The sequence below is a fragment of the Camponotus floridanus genome, unplaced genomic scaffold (genome assembly GCF_003227725.1).
Source record: "Camponotus floridanus strain SB8 unplaced genomic scaffold, Cflo_v7.5 scaffold8, whole genome shotgun sequence".
In the NCBI taxonomy this organism is placed as follows: domain Eukaryota; kingdom Metazoa; phylum Arthropoda; class Insecta; order Hymenoptera; family Formicidae; genus Camponotus; species Camponotus floridanus.
The window spans coordinates 3,078,554-3,097,382 of record NW_020229849.1 but is presented as its reverse complement, the minus strand read 5'-3'; the positions used below and the strand labels follow the sequence as shown (position 1 = coordinate 3,097,382).

Here is an 18,829-nt window from a genome sequence, read left to right as displayed (position 1 = left end):
AATATAATAAATCTAATAATTATTTTTTTAATTATTTTGTAAATTGAAGAGAACTCTTTTTCATGATATTGAATTTAAATAGAATTGAACTTATTAATATTTTTGTAACTTCAAGAAATAAATAAGCAAAATTAAAATTTGATTAAAATATGATTTTTAAAATATGATTTTTTAAAATAGTATTACTTTGTTATTTTTCTCTGCTGTAATTAGATTCAATATCCTACGAATATTCCATAGAATAAAACTAAAGCAAGTTTATTCATTTCAAATAATTACACAAGGAGCAACTTATTGTTTCATCGAATCGTGTATTTTTTAACAGAAAGCATATTGAACCAAAAAAACTAAGATCTAAAAACTAAAGATTTAAAAATACTGACATATTATTTTTAAACATCAATAAAAGCATAAAATGTTGGATTAATATCTTGGAAAAAAATTTCTAAAAGTTATCAATTTTCATATTATTATAAAGTAGATTCCTATCTATTATTTTCTTGTCGTTAAGTGTAGATTTACATTATAAATTCTGATGATAAGAAAAAGAAAAAAAGAGCATGTGCAATCATATTAAAAAATAATATTCTAAAATATGTTAAATTTACTTGTTAAATAATATTAAATGTTTAAAATTTACATGTTAAATTTTTAAAAATGTTCAATGCGAAATCAAAATAATTTAAAGTTTCTAGCGAAATATTTTACAGCGAAATTACAATTATATTTTGTAAAATTAATATTTTTGACGCCTATTCGAGCATAGAAAAAATTTATTAATAATAAAATTTAAACTACGCATTATGTAGTTAAATTTGATACTAAATTAATGATATCAAAGATAACACTATGTGAACGATTCTGGAAAGAATGGGAAGCACAATGTAATTTACATTTAAAAGATTGTGCCGGGGTATAAAGTGGATTTTCTTTTCGATCTGAAAGAATCGAGAATGAGACGACGAAAAAGAAAGGGGGCGGAAAGATCAGCGGAGTGGTCTATTCGACAGTAATTAAGAAAGTTGCAAGCGCACGAATCGTCTCTTATTAAAGCCCAGCGTTCCTAAATCGAAATTTATATCTAGGTTACTGTTCGGACGTGCGTCCAAAGGAAGGCGAATTTATCATCGAAATTATGCGGGAAATTTTAATTAACTCATCCTCTGTTCCACTTTCGCTTGTTTCTGGAGATTCCTCTCGAATTCGCGAGAGTAGAAATCGCTTTGAATGGCACCAAGTTCGAAAATGGTCATATTTTATAGAAACATAATGTCAAAGTTTAGAGATCTCATTTAGATGTAGAGTTCATGAGATACCAAGACTAGATTTTGATATAGTCTTGTCTTGTTTCAAAATTCGAGACAAGATCAACATTAGATTTTTAATTAATTGTCAAGACAATTCCAAAAATAAGATACAATTATCAAGGAATTATTGGTCCTGTCAAGATTATTGATTTTTAAAAAAAGCTAAAATATGTATATTTGTAAATTAGATGAGAAAAAATCTCATGTTATATAAAACTTAGATAAAAATTTTATTTAATAAATAGAAGTATTTGTATTAAATTTAGAAATAATTATTAGAATTGCACGAAATAATAAGTTTTAATATTATCTTGTTTTGTCTCGAAGATCAAGACAAAATAAAATTTAAATTTTTCAGATTTTTAATTAATTATCAACATATCAATATCATCAAAGTCTATATTTATACTATATATTTAATCAAGATTATTGATTTTTAAAAAAAGTTAAAATATGTTTATATTTAGATGAGAGAAATTAAATGAGTAAATATTAGTTGAGAAAAATATAAATTAGATGCAAAGATATAGATCCTAAATATTATTATTACCCGATATTAGAACCTAAATATCTATATTATAAACTTAAAAAAAAATTATTTAATAAATATATAAAAACATTTATAAATTATTAATAAATATTAATAAATCTAAACAATTAACACAATAAGCAAAATAAATAATATAATAAAATTTTATAATTACTTACAATTAGTTACACAAAACTCTTTATATGTATACACCACACATATGCGGTTCTCCGCATATTGTATATATTTTGTGTATATGTAACATGCATCTGCATTTTGATGTCACAATATGCAACTGTCTTTGTATAAAAATAACAAAAATACATACATTATGTTTCAGGAAGTAAACGAATGACATAAATAATAATATATAATCTTATGTTATGTTATAAAAATTATATTAAATATTATTACTTTAAACATTCAATATTAGATAAAAATTGTTAATAAAATCGAAACAAAACAATAGACGATATTGTTGCTACAAAGATTTATTCAAGATCAAAACGAGATTTTCGAAATTTTCGAAAATATAATATTTTTGTCAATACAATATTTTTACGAATATTGTCTTGGATTTTACGCAACCCACATGAATGAGAAAATAAAAAAAGTATAATTGCAATTAAAAGATTAAGAGCAAGAATAGTTTGATTTATATAAAGTCCATTTTGAATATAAAAGTTTATTCGAAGAAAAATACAATGGATATAATCCATAATCCTCCTGCTTCGAACCCTTCGATTTATCGTAAGAATTAAAAACAAAATTCTATATACAAACGTTATTTTTATTCTTGGTATTTCTCCGCTTTCGATTATAATTTAATCTGTAGCTGCCGGATAGAAGTAACGCGCAAAACAAACGGCTCGAAAAGGTGAAGCGAGCACGCGGGTTTTCGCGATAAATTCTCGAGAAGCTCCCGATGAAAACCTCGTGGACGAAACTCTCGTGAGATAAGCGAGTTATCGGCTCTCGCTAATCAAGTTAAGAATGTCCTTCCTACAGGCGTTACGCGGCCGTAATCGCGCCAACGAGTCCTGGCAGTAACCCGTTAATGAAGGATCATCCACGAGAAAGGATACTACTCGACGAGATTTCGAAACCCATGAAAGTCGCGCTTTTCTGACCCATCTCTCTCTCCCTCTTTCTCCTTCTCTTTCTCTGTTTCGTCTCTTTCCCTCCCTCCCCCCCCCTCTCTCTCTATCTCTCTCTATCTCTCTCTCTTTCTATGTTTCCCTCGCCATACCCGCAGGACATTATTTCAGGATTAAAGCTGCTGTTCTCTCGCCCGGGTATCAACGGCGGATAATATACGAGCGCGAAACTCCCTCGTGCAGTTTGCATTCACGGCAATTCGACCCTCGCGAATTTGTGAACGAATATTTTCGCGCGAAACACTCGAAATTGCAATACGTACTTTCAGAGACGCGTGAAAAAATAATTCGAGCTTTGCATTTTTTTTTCGAGAATTGTTTCACAAATATATACCTTTTAAAAAACATGTTATTTAGCAACTATAAAATAAATATACTAAACAGCTTATTAAAAAGTATAGTAATATATTAAAAATATATTATAAAACTGTAATAATATACTGTAAATACTATATGTATTTAAATATATTTAAATATATTTAAAATATATAATAATATACTAAAAATATATTTGAAAAATATAATAATATATTAAAAATATATTTAAAAAAATATAGTAATATACTAAAAATATAATAAATATAATAAATATATATTAAAAAATATAGAAAATATAAAAGAATATAATAAAAATATAGTAAAATATATATACTGCGCATATGCAGGGGGAAATTTTTGCGTGAACAATACGAAATTTATAATTTTCAACTAAAATAGATATTTAGATATTTCATTTATTTCTCGATCTATTCCGAGAGTTTACCTCTCTCCATTTGCGTAGATAAATTGTAGAACGAGTATTCGCAATATATTATTTGTGACAGTTTTCCATTCGAGACTATTTTCACGTACACACAGACACTTGAATTATCCTTCATATTTCTACGTGTCAGAAAATATCAGGTACGTTTACGCGCCGTTAAATCCTGCGATATTCCTCATTTTATCGACGCGTCGCATATTTGGCCGTCTAACGCTTAACGCTTGCAAGATACAAGATTTGCCGCCTCTTACAAACTCATATTCGATTTTATTCAAGTAACGGACGCGACTGTAAATGTCGGGATCATCCGCGGACGCATATTTTTCGCTATTAGCATTACGAGCCACTGTTATGGCGGGTATATTTTGAAACGTAGTTGCAACGCATCCGCGGTCGATGTTACGATTTTATTTTATATTCCTTTTTTTTTTCAAATTTCCACGTAACCCATCTATACGCCAGACACGGACCCGGTGATATAATTCTCGACACGCGCCGAGCATTCGTTGTCATTTATCTCTGACACCATGCACAATACGTGTAATCCTCTTTACGCTTCCACCCTATTCCCTTTAATGCCGCGGCTATTTGACATAAGCTGATATATCTCTCCTTACAAGTCCCCGGGGGAAATATTACTTATGCAATGGCCTGGCGCCGCTGTAATAAAAACGTATTTCTCGAATGCTTCCTTACTGCGCGCTCATTTTATCTTGTAATATATTATGGCGACTTGCTTTATTTTCATTATCTTATGATAATGTGACGCGAGAATATTGTTTTTTTCCCCTTTCAACATTTTGCGCGATAATCAGAAAGGAATAGGTAGTTGCTTTCTGTTTGCCATAGCTTTCTCAAGCAAGATTTACTAAAGTATATAAAAGGAAAAATAGATGGTTTTGATCTTTTAGAAGATTTATACATTAATACATTATAATTTATATTTTCTTCGCGATAATTTATCGGGTATAATCGATGATATTAAAAGTGAATTAAGATGTGAATGTGTCTTAAGGATCTAATCTATCCTAGCATATGGAAAATTGATAATTTTTAAATTTTTTTTTTAATATTAGAAATTAATCTTTACATAGCTTTACATATATTTTTATCGATATTTGAACAATACATCAAAATTTTTTAATCTTGGATATTTAGTTTGTTTTTGTAATAAAAACCTCTACGCGTTTAAAAATGCATGATTCGACATGCTGCTCCTTGTGTAATTGCTCCACTGAAATGAAAAATCTCGATCTAGTTTTATTTCATCGAATATTTTTGGGATATTGAATTTAATTTCATCAGAAAAAATTGAAAACTAATAAAATTTAAAAAATGACACTCTAAAATTAAATATTTCAATTTTGTCGAAATTCTTTCATTTTTCTTAAAAATCAGAGAAATATTAAATATTAATTTTTCAAATTCTAATTAGGTTTAGTATTTCCAGAAAAATATTTTTTTTTATTAAAAAGATGAAGTTATTCGATCCATTAGTTTCTCAGATCATTTTGAAAACTTTAAGTGTTTTGAGAAAAATGCGTTTGAAATTTCGCATCCATTTGTCAATTTTGCTAATTTTGTCCTAAAAACTTAAAAAAACATTCTCCAGACATTATAATTTCAGAAAAAAATCAATTTCTCTTTACTTAAGATATAGATTATGTCCAAAGTATATAAAGTATATAAGAAAAAAATGATTTCAATAAATTTTTCACAAGATATTTCGAACATGTTATAACTTATGTCTCTTCGTATGATTTATCAGGCACGATCAATGGCATCGCATGTGAATTAAGGTGCGCCTATCTTAATGACGAAATATCCGGCGTGGCGACTTGCGACTTCATTCACTAGTGACCCACATCCTTAATACCCCTCGCGGGGTCGTTACTCCAGAATAAAATGGCTAATGTTTCCCGTCTCGCGCCGCGATTTCACCCCCCTTTCCCTCAACGATAGGTAGGTCCGAGCAGCGGGCTTATGCACGCCGGCAATTGCACAAGTGCAAAGTTTGTTATTGACACGGTAAAAGCGGACCGAGCCGGGCATTATGCAGATCAGGAAATTCGTATTCCTCTGCGCGTGAAGAGGTGAAATGGGAGGCAGGGGTAAAGGGACTGCGGTAAGAGGTCGGTAGTTGCGGCGACTACTCTTGCTCCGTGGCTTCGGCCTTTAACTACAGAGCTATGTATAAGTACGTAGTGACCCACTCTCAACCACTCCTTTAGCAACTTGTGAAATGGAGAATAAAGGGGTTGGAAGGAAGCGACGTGTCTTAATGTTTGAAAGTTACGAAAAAAGTACGAGTTTTTACTGCCTTTATAGTTTGAATTGCCGCATCTCTCGATTAATTTGTTCAAACAAAGAGAGTACGCGTGTAAATGGATGAACACACTTCCGGTTGGATTTTCTGAAAAAGATAATGGCGACTTAAACGAGATAAGTTTGACGCTATGTGTATTAAAATACAATAAAGTTTACGAAATTACGGCCCAAAAGTTTTGTCACACTAAATCTTTTTCGCATTTTTTATTCTTAATTATATTTTATCTGAGATTATCTTATAGTGCGTATGTTTCATTAAAAAAGTAAAATACATAATCGCATTATTCTTTATTACATATATTAATTTTAAAATGTGGTATAATAAAAGGATTGAATTTTATACCATTGAAATAATAATGACATAATTATATAATAATTATATAATAACTATATAATAATTATTATTATAAAAATAATTATAATAATAATATAATTTTTATTTTCAATTAACCATTTTTTTCATATCATTACTTTTATAAAAAAAATAAGTTTGAACAATAACATATACATAGAAAAAATTTCTTGATACAATTATTTTTATAAAAAGATAAAATGTATATTTTCTTGTATAACAATTTTCTAGACTCAGATACGTAAATTTTACGCTCCTTTTTTAAAGTAATTTTTTAAAAGATACGTAATGTAATACGTGCAGAGAGATATGAAAAAAGTTTTTTCATTTCAACGATCTCAATAACACGCAATAATTACAGGATATATGAAACACGAAAGTATGTGTAACATTTTCATCATTTTCAAAATATGAAAACAATTGGTGAGAAGAATGTTGATTAATAAAACATGAAAATCTGTGCCATTGCATTCGGTGAATATGAAACAATGTAAAAAGCGCATTTAAAATTATGTAAAAGATACGGGAGATTTTCCAGCGCTAAATTCTATTCTATAAAATATTTCAGAAAAATACTTTTAATTGTTCGAATGTACGGAGCGTAATATTTGTACCAAACTTTATATCGCAATGCGCGGAAATAAAAATTCCATTCGTGAAAAGGTAGTTTTAATTTACAGAAGAGCTGATATTAGTTGTCTAGTTTTAATTTCACTAATTGTAGGAGCTATCCATTTTGGAGAATATATTTAAGTACGAAAGCACGATGGGGAAAATAATGTCCGTCGCGAGAAAACCGTGTCCCGAATAAACACCCCGTCGTAAAGAAACAAGTTTACAAGAAGACATCTTAGCTGTCTGGCGTTTCGCAAAGCGGACGACTCTCATAATGCTTGCAGCTTTACGATTTTTACGCAATGCGTGTATAGTGTGAGTGCAGTTACCGCTATTTCGTTTTTCTGCCAAAATAAAAATTCCCTCTACGAGATACACGGACGGACTCTAAGAAAAATATAAACACCGTATATCGAGCTTCCCGTGCGTTTTATAGATATCGATATTTTGCAGTTTCTAGAAAACACAGTTATTATTTCAATTGTAAATACCCTTATTGAAATAAATAAAAATTAATTCTTTCTTCTCTCTAAAGATAATAATTAGAAAAATTAATCTATACACTAGTATAATTAAGTATTGATTTTACATACATTAAAATATTGATATAATAATCATATCTCATTAACTGTTCTAGAATTGCACAAGATTGAAGACAAGACAATATTTATAAAAATATTATATTGGTGTTGAAAATTTACATCTTGTTTTGATAGAATCTTTGTAGCAAAAATTTTGTCTTGCATTGTCTTCTTTCAATTTTATTAATAATTTTTTATCTAATACAGAACATTTGTGTAAGATAATATTTAACATAATTTTTATAACATAATTTATGATTATTTAAGATTAATTTAAGATTAATTTAAGATATATATTATTTATGCCACGTTTATTTCGCAATACGCAATATATATTTAATTATCTTTATATGATAAGGCAATTGCATAGTGAATAAAAATTCGATTCATATGCATAGAATTACAAAACCGCGTACATGTGTTGTACGCAAAGTTTTGTATAAAATTTTATATCCTAATTGTGTAAAATTTTACATCGTTTATTCTCTTTATTGTAATTGTTTTTAAATTTATGAATGCTAATTTTATCTATTAAAATTTTTTAAATTCGTACATAATAAAGTATGATTTCTTCTTTAATTTACATATTTTAACTTTTTTAAAAAATCCATAACTTTGTTCTTGATATTATCTTGAGTAATCCAAAATCTTGTCTTGATCTTACTTCAAATTTTTAGACAAGATAATCAATATCAAAACTAGTCTTGGTATCTCATGCAATCCTAATAAACTGTTCGATAAAATTCATAATTTTTCTCATAAAATTTTTTCAAAAATCGGAAGAAGATAATCAATTATGAGATCTTCCCTATCATGAAACTATCCAACACCTCCACGACTTGTAAATCAATATCAGATATAAAGAAATTAAATGAAATCGCGTCTTTCTTCCTGATTGTGATTCCGTGTGTGCCTGCAGAAGCAGCAAGAGGGTATAACTCACGGTCGAACGTATCTCGCGTCTACGTATCTACAAATAAACCAGCTCGGATGCAACGATGCATCGCTGTTATTTCCTCGTTACGCGATGCGCCGCTTGCGACTCTTGTTTTTCTAGCCGGCAACGTGGACGCGCTTTGAATTCCGTACGGTCGGCTCGGCAAACATTCTCGGTGGAATTTCGGAATTTCGCAAAATGAAGCGTAAAATGCTTCTACACTTGGGTGAACTTCAAATTCTTGCGATGCCGCCTCGTCGAGACTTTCTTCCGAATATCCGAAAAACGCCCATTAAATTTTTGAGCTTCTTGTTAAAGGCAATATTATCTGCTTTTAACGAGTTGTCAAAAATTAATTGATTCTCATAAATATTTTACGAGGATATTAAATAAATGATTCATTAAAAGATTCTATTTATGAGCGAGACAGTTTTATATTTTTTAATCGAAATTTTTATTAGAAATAAATTGAGTTTATATATCAAATATTTTAGAAAACGAAATAAAGTGAGAAGCAATTAGTTATTCATTTTCAAGCCCCGATCGCGAAAAAGTTGAGAAGACAATAATGGCATGACACGGCCTGCAAAAATCCGATATACGATAATTCAATGCTACCGGAAGATCAAACGACTATTGATTAAATACGAGTAAAGATAGAAGCCTGTCGATAAAAGTATTTAACATCGTTATTTCCTTCCGGAACAAAATTTTACCAAGACGTCGACTGCACTTGCCATTTTCTTTGTTCGTTTTTATAATATTTTTATAAAATATCTAAGAAAAAATTATTATAAATAAATAATATATTATATGAAACGAGATTTTCGATATATTCGAACTAAATGTCAAATGTATGTAAAATTTCAAAAAAGTCCTGATAAAGAATAATGTGGCGACACAATAATACACATGTAATATCTTTCTTTGAATCAACCTAGTCTCAATCTAATATAAAATTAATATAAAATTACTAAAAATAATAATAAAAAACTGTTTTTACTATTTATCTTTATAATATTGAAAAAAATAAATCGAATGCGATAAAATCCGATAGACTAATTGAATTATCCGACAAAAAATTCGCGAGATTCATTTTTCGAATTAACTCGAATCTTATAAAAATTAATTAAATAGAATATCGAATTTTTTGAAAATTTCTAAAAAATAACCATAATATCTTAAACGTATTTCAGACATTCTTTCTGGGCTCCCAAATTATTTGAAATATGGCTCGCTTTCTACAAGTTTTCGCTATTTTCGCATTAATCCAATACATGCTGACACGCATGATTTGTGTGGTTGGCACGTTAATATCCCCTTCGATTAGAGAGTCCCCTTTGCCTTCCTACCGGCGGGAAGTCGGATATTATAGCGCTTCTCAAACACTACCCTCATAATCGAGACGAGTAGCGCCGTTGGCCTTAATTGACGAACTGAGAGGGAGGAGGGAGATTGAAGAGAAGGTAGGAGGACTAATTACTATCCGATTTCTACTGGAATCTCGTTTACCGCGCTTGCAATAAAGAGGCCCGAGATACCGCGATGTCATTGACGCAGTGAGGTGCGCGAGAGAGTATTGCCTTCCCCTTCCCCAAAAAAGGGATGTTAATTAAACGGGTTGCTAATGGAATTCCATTCGCGACGAAAAAACTCCCCGCGAAATTTTTATTTCCGTGAAAGTCCCAAAGTCCCGAAATTCCCCGTTAAAGGAACCATCAACATCAAAGGAGAGTTATTCCTCGAAATGTTAAATATTCCTCAAAATTCTGACTTTTTACGGAAAGGTAAAATCTTGTATTTTGTAACAAGAATAAAAATTGCTGAGTGAGAAGTTTAATTTGAAAGAAACGATACAAAGTTGGGTGCGTGAAAGAAATCGGGAAATCTCGCTCGATACCTGACATTTTCTTTTTTTTTTTCTTTACGTTTCTCTTAACAATCCATGTTATAAACTACTGAAAATTGCGTACAAAGGAAAAATGATTTCTTACAGAAATTTTTTCTTTTTGCTGGAATATGAAACCGGTCAAAGGGAAATTTGATATAAGAGGGAAACTATCCGGCGCACTGGATAAAGGGGCAAATATTCGAAACTTGATATGTCCTTTGTGCCGCAGCTTCGGGCAAAGACAAGACATCAAAGGGATATCCGACATTACGAACGGACAAAGTATGTGCGACGAGTTAGTTAATTGACTATGAAGAGTTCTTACAATGGAAGTATTTAAGTATTTAAAGATGAGAGACAAGATATTGCGTAAGTGTTCCCCCTTTTCCTATTCCCGTCCGAAATTATTTTGGTTTATGATAATTAATTTTCTTGACAGGTAATTTCCTCACAAACGCATATTGAAACGTAAAGTTGAAACCAACGAGAGATGGAAAATTCAGAAAGTTCGGACTTCTCTCGAGCAGCTTATAGTCATCAATTTGCGCTCGCACCATTTTAGTGTATCGTTAAATATTCGGGAGAAAAGTTCCATGGTGCTTTCCATAAATCAATTACGGCGTTTAACTTTGTTTCACTATATTCAGTAATTAAGTAGCTGATCAGTAATAAATTGTAGATTCTAAAGATGGGAAACAAAGAGAGAAAGAGAGAAAGAGAGAGAGAAAAAGAGAGAGAGAAAGAAAAACTATACTGTCATGTTATATTTATTTAGAAAAATATATAAAATTTATTTCGACTATCATAAATTTATGTTCTTCCCAAATGATCAAATTCCAAGTACAGTTTTCGCATATCACTAATAATAACATTTCAATATTTATTTTAAAAAATTATAAGAAATATAATATAAAATTTTATTATATATATATATATATATATATATATATATATATATATTTGATGTATTTTGATATATTTTTTTGTTATTGGTTCTGTAATTATTTCCTAATATAAATAATTTACGTTAATCTGTAACACTGAAGATGGTAAAAAAATTCAATGTGCCTGCATTTATTTTATTTATTAGCACAGAGATTTGCCCTATTTAACTCATTTTATTTATTCTCTATAATTTTTAATATATATACGTATAAGTAAATATTATTGAAAAATAAATGTTGAAAATAATAGAATAAAAAATAGGTTATATATATATATATATATATATATATATATATATATATATATATATAGATTGGTATCTCTTTGCAATATCTTCGTGAAATATCGAGCAGCCAGTAGGCAACCACAAAATTTAATAGCATTACGAAGCACTTATCGTCTCCTGAAGCTTATCGGATTGCTCTGAGAGCTCACGACAAAACGGTCACTACCATTTTCGACTGTCATTATACGACCGAGATATGGTCACTCGTTGGAGAACCACACATTTTATCCAGTTATAAAGCACTCAAACCCTTTAGAGAGCCGTTACTCTTGAATTAACGTGGTCTCCAGAGACGCCTAAAATGTCATATAACGCAAAATAGCGAAATAATTGGCAAATTTCCAGTGTCATCCGATCATCGATAATTATAATTAATCCATTATCAATTACATGATCTGTCCATTTTGTTAACGCCGTATCTATCGATGTAGTCGAAATGGAATAATTTCAACCGCGTAACAGAAATTTGGAAAATGACTGACAGCGGCAAAAACCGTTTTCCAAAAACGTCGCTACTGGGAAATGCAAATTGAATGGATCGACGTTTAAAAAGAGATGGAAATTTCAGTAGAAAATGAGAGATGAAATTAGTAATTAGCCATAGCAAGTGCTATTTTAGTCTCAAATATGGATCATAATTCTCTTCTTTACAAAATCATGTCAAAGAATAAAAAAAATTAGTATTTGTAACCATTCATTTTTTCATAATCAGTTTAATTTTGAAGCTTTTTTTAAAACCAAATTGATTCAATCACATCAATCTGTTATTCTCTCAAATGGAATCTTTCTCTCACGGATTAAAATTTTTTTAGCAGAAAGTTATTAAAAATTTACTTAAATATTATAGATTTTCTTTCAATTTTATTTATAGAAAGTATTTGTTACTGATTTTGGTGAAAACTCCGGTAAATGATAATCAAATGAAGGATCTATTTGTGAAATGTATGTGAAAGTGCACGTTCTGATGGTTTGCCATTAAAATCGTGCTAACATTAAGTAATGACCGACGTACCTTTCGCCTTCTCTTAGTTACGGAAAATTTATGGCGTGAGACATAAACTTGCATTTGCGTGCCGTACGAACGAACCGACATCCATTTTCCACAGGAAATTGACATCTGACCGTTTCTTCCTTATCTGATGAACTTCGTTAAACATCTGAATGGCTATCGCTTTTCTAACTATTATCATCTAGTATTTTAATTACTTTATGGATTGGCATGGACACATTGTAATTTAAAAAAAATTCATATTAACATTTTCTTTTATCATATTTCTCTCAGAAAAATTTCCTAGATCCACACTATCTCCTTCATATATATATATATATACATATATATATTCTATAGTACAATATAATTTTACACTCATTTTTTGGTTTTTTAGGATGATAAACTTAGTTTCAAAATAGAAAAAATATATATAATTTTTATGTAAAAAAATGCTATTATTTATTCCTATTCTTATTACTCTCACTTTTGTTATTCTTATTATTAAAATATATATATATATATATTTTTTTTTTATTAATAAAATATATATATTCTTATTAAAATATATATTCAATAAAGAAAAAATTCAAAATTTCTCTAGTTTGTAATTTTTTAAAAAGAAAAAAAAAACACAAATAGATCACGACCACTTTACTTGGAATCTAGGGAATTTTTCGAGAGACGGCGAGATTCACGAAATATTAATTTTATATCGTGGAAATCGTGCTATCACAATCATAACCAACGTTCGCCATTCTTCTACAGACGGAAGTAATGTTGCTCTTTTAAACAAAATGTTGGCGCGAGACGACACGGCTGTGAATTTAATTAAACTTCCCACAAGATATTTCGCTCCCAGGAAATTACTGTCTGCGGCTGTCCCTTTAGTTTAATGTCTAATTTATGAAACTGATTCCACCCCTCCCTCGAACGTACTCGAGAGACGTCATACCGACAGCTTGCGGGCTTCATTGGCCGAGGATTCGATCCGTGAAATTAAGAGTAAAATAATTACCGAGAGGCGTAATTACTTGCGCGATGCACGAAATAATTAAAATGCGTTTTGTTATATATTCAATCATAACAAATTGGATGCGACGCGCTTTACTTTTTCATTTCTTCACCGACGAGTTCTCTGAGTGGCATAACTAATTAGTTTCCTCCATTTGCATAATCTGAAATGCTTCAAATTAAAAATTCTTTATTCGCAAATAAGTAAAATGATAAAAAATAAATATTAAAATTTTCCTGTTCTTTGTTCGAACACTTTACAAAAATTTTTGTATATTTGTGCGAGAATTTATTTTGTTTATCAAACATTGTCTGATAAAGCTTCAAAACTTTGATGCCAAATTTTCATTATATTATTTAAATGATTTCGTACACACCATTTTCTATTTTCTCTACAAGATATTTTTTCAAGTATGTCGTATGTGCGTATTTGTAATCTGTAAATATTTAAATTACATTTGTTGTGAAAAAATTACAAATTCTTTTTAAGAAATAAGAAAAAGATCCAGGCTTCTTGACAAATCTACCTTGGAAAAACATATGGAGAACAAGAGGCGATAAGAATCGCGCGAAGGGAACGATAAAGAAAGGAAATTGACGCTGGCCACGAGCTCGGCCACTGGCAACGGTGACGGCTTGTATTTTCGGGACGAGCGGTGCGAAAATACCAGTAGGTAGGTTATACGTGACCGAAAGACCGGCCAGAGGGGTCCGATGGTCGCGTATTTTTACGGTGGAGTTTGCGCCTCCGGCACCTCGCTTTTCACCGCAAATATTTATTTTACGCTCGGTGGCACGGCTCTTTAACCCTCGCACCAGCTGCCTGCTCGGCCACCGATGCACCGACCACCGGAAATTGCATTTGAGAGTGGACAAAAAATTTATTTGTTGCGCTGGATCTAATGAACGTGCATTCTATTTTATATAATTTTCTAGATATAATGTTTCGTTACACATCAATTTATTAATAGATTATTTATTATTAGATTACATTATGATGATTTTTAATTCTATTTTATTCTGATTCAAATATAGGATGTCCCGAATGTATAAATCCGGTAAGAAAAATACCGGATAAATATTCAGTCAATATTTTTATTAAATTAAAAGATGAAAATTTTTATATTTCGTAGAATTTTATAATTTAATAAAGATAAAAAAATTTTTTATTTTTGTTGATTAATAAAGTGTTTTTTATCAAAGCCCGGGAGAAAACGCTCTTTTCAATATTTAAAAAAAATTGATCTCATAATTAAAATACCTCAATTAACCAAAAATTAGTGCAATTATTATTAATTGTATTATTAATCATTTTTTGTATATTTCAATTACCAGTAAAATCATAACAAGTGTATTTTATATTGATTTAAGCAAATATGGGATATATTACGTTGTGCTCTTTTATTTTACGTGTCATCAATCGTAAATAGCGCAAAATGTTCATGAAAAAATATTTTTCGTTAAAAGAATTTTCATCAAAAAAGAAATTTTTTCCCTCGATTAAAATTTTTGAAAAAATCTTGTTATATATTATTTCTCATTTTTCATATAAGATATGATTTTCCAGTGTGTTACTTCTCCGACTAATAGATCTTTATTGATATATATTATATATATATATATATATATATATATATATATATATATATTTTAACATGACTCAAGTTTAACATGACTCAAGTTTTGACTTAAATTTCCAATAAAGGACTACTTGATATAAATAAATAACAGGACTTCCTGCTTCTGACGTTTCTTATCTCAAAAACCGGAAACATCATACCGGAGACGACGCCACTCAGAACTTGATGCTGTAAGGAGAGTCTCGACGTTTCTCCCGGCGTTGACCCGCATCTCGATTGCTGCCAACAGCAAAATTCTCATCAGTGCAAGCATTTCCTGCGAGAACTCTGCCTGATAACAGATAAGCCATGGCGTCATTGACAGCTCCATAAATTGCGCGCTAAAAATCCTGATAAGATCCACTGTTTGTTACGAAAATTACAGCAATTATCTACTCAGCTTGATAAGCAACTCATTCAATAATTATAAAAAATTCTTAATGCGAATAATATTAGTTTATTTTTGACGTAAACCTTATTCAGTGCATTTTTCTCGCTACATGTGAAATCCATATTTATTTATATCTGTATCTCTATACAGATTACGTTTTCTCCCAATCTTTAATTCATAAATTTCAAATAATATTTAAAAAATACTATTAATAATTTGACTAATTATCTATAAAAGTGAATCTTAAAAAAGAATCAGCCATATAGAACTGCAATTTTTGAGCAATAAATGTAGAATTAGCGCGTTAAATATCCTGATAAAATTCTCTTTTTGCCGCGAAAATTTTAGTAATTACTAAGCAACTCATTTATTAAGCAATTATAAGAAAATTTTAATGTCAATAATACTAGTCTATTTTTAACGTAAACTTTATTTTGCCCATTTTTCTCACATATGAAATCCTCATATTTATTTATATCTTTAGAAAAGTGAGAACAGTAGAAAACTTTAGAATAGTATATTCTATATACTGTTTACAAATCGCATTTTCTTTCAATTTATATATTGATTCATGAATTTCAAATAATATGTAAAAAATATTGTCAATAGTTGACTAATCTATAAAAATGAATCTTAAAAAAGAGTCGGTCATAGACTTCAATTTTTGAGCAATAAATGCAGAATGAACGCACCTGCTGTATAGATAAAAAAAGGGCAATATCGATGTATGATATTCCTATTTTAAGCTTCAACCGCCCAAAAACGTTTTCTAGATAGAACAATTTGGCTTCAAAGTCCGCTTATTGCATGCGATTCCCGATATATCGAAACTGTTTCACCATCGTTTTTAGAGAAACAAGAATTATTGCATTTCTATGATTATCAATCAGAGTTCGGAAGCGTTAGAAAAAAACAGCACTAGCTGTTTTATTTTTATGAAAAAATAATTATGCATACACAATTTAGTTTCACGTAGTATTTTTAGTTCTGTATCGATCAAATTTCCTCTAATTTAAAAAAAATAACCTTAATTTACTTAATTTATTTTTGAATAATTTACGTAATTAAAAATATAGCAATTATATAAAACTATATAATCGATCTATTTGAAATGGTGATTAGATAGAATTAAACTAGGATAATTTATTAAGTTAATTCAAATCTCTATCATTTAAAAATGCAACTATCATTCAAAAACAACAAAAAATCAACTTGCAATAATCAAAATACAAAGATACAAATATTTGAAAAAAAAAATAAAAGTTTAGAAAAAACGAAGCTTGTTTTTTTTTCACGAAATCATCATGTGTTATAAAAAAGTATGTGTCTTTCTCTAGCTGTGTATAATAGTCCCGTTATTTCTCACAATTCTCAACGCATGTCGGCGAGGAGCATCTTCCATTAATTGCAACAGCTCCCTACATCCGTAACGAAGTTAAAATCAATGCCGGGATGAAGTTGCCGACGTTCGGCTCATCAAATCGGAGAAATCTGCCGCGCGCGGTGCATACAAACGGCCGCGTTTCGTACGGACCGTGCGGATCCGCAAACTGAATCTGCCTGACAATGAGGTTCCTTCGGGCAACAAACCGACACGCGTATACACACGCGCACACACCGACATCCGCATACGGAAGTTTCCTTCCTCGCGAATTCACGGAAATCGGAGCAAAAGCTGCAGGCGGGACAAAGACAGACACCTGCATAACAGCCGTCAGGTTCAGAACTCCGTACCGAATTGCATACCTCGTTTGTCCTCCACGTCGCGTCAGCGGGGATGACGGTGTAGCATAATTAATCGGTTTTCATAATGGCGTCTTATGCTAATACGATGAGAGACGCGACACCAACTCTATTTTCCAATTATGCGGCTGCGTTTTCAGGGCCTCTCGTTTGTGCGTCGATAATTAGATCACGTGCTTTCTAAAAGTGAATCAGCGTATTATCACTGAAAAACAATAAATAGTCACTGATTACAGCACTTATAAGTACAGCACTATAAATCAGTGATATTTTATTGAAAGAATTATTAATAATGTTGATTATTTCAATCAGTAATATTAAACTACAATTCATCTCTCTATCTATTTCATATAAAATTAAAAATTTTATATTATAATTTAAATTTTTATTATATTAAAAATTTTATTTTATTTATATTACATGCATATTGAACTTGTTATTTTAAATAGATAACGAAGGAATAATTTTCATTAAGTCAGCAGACATTTATTTGCCCCACTTATAAAATCGATTTAATATCCGAAGCCTCTCTATTAAGATTGTCAGAAATTAAATCGAAGTAATATTTTTAATTTTATCTGCCGCTTTTTGCAAGCCTTATATAATTCTTATGACTAAAACTTAAATACGAGAAAGATAGCGATAAACGAACGAACTAACGATTATTGGTTTTATAGTGAATTTTACTTTAACTGACATAATCAGTAAGATAAAATAAGATAAAATAACAAAAAAATAAGCGTTTCCACTGAAGATCAGTAGAATACTCATTAATTCTCAGTAAAATCTTATTTTACTGTTTAAATTAGTGATATTTTCACTGATTCACTTTTAGAGAGTGTTCAAATTAGCGAAATAGTGCAGAAATAAAGATGTTTTTAAATATCTCGGGAGTGGAGAGATTTTATTGTCTCATAATCGATTTTGCGGTATTTGTAGAAATATCATTTATAATCGCAACCGCGTATAATTGTTGTCATTACTCTCTTTAATCAAAGTTTAAAATACAACATATATATATTCTATATATATTCACGTTGATAAATATAATCGTCATAATTCCAAATCGATCACGAATATATACATAGTCTAAACATGTCGGCACATTGGAAACATTTGGAACAATTTCGTTGAAATTTTCAGATGAAATTTGAACTGGAAAATCAAGTTAACTGAAATCGAGTAATTCAATCCCGACGTAATGGTATTTGCAAAATGTTCATTAACAAATTTCCAATGTTAATTTGGTTGGCCATTTGCAATGATCCAGAGAGATCTGAATTTTTTGATATTTTAATATGTCATCATTTTCTACTTTTTAATATCATAATTATTTCATGATAAATTATGATTGAACAAATATTGATATAATAATGTCACGAT

General features: G+C 30.1%; 1 protein-coding gene across 1 annotated transcript in view; it reads left to right on the top strand.

The window, feature by feature from the left end:
* LOC112639631 overlaps window positions 1-18,829 on the top strand; it is a 113,235-nt gene that overhangs the window by 54,672 nt on the left and 39,734 nt on the right. The window lies entirely within an intron of this gene.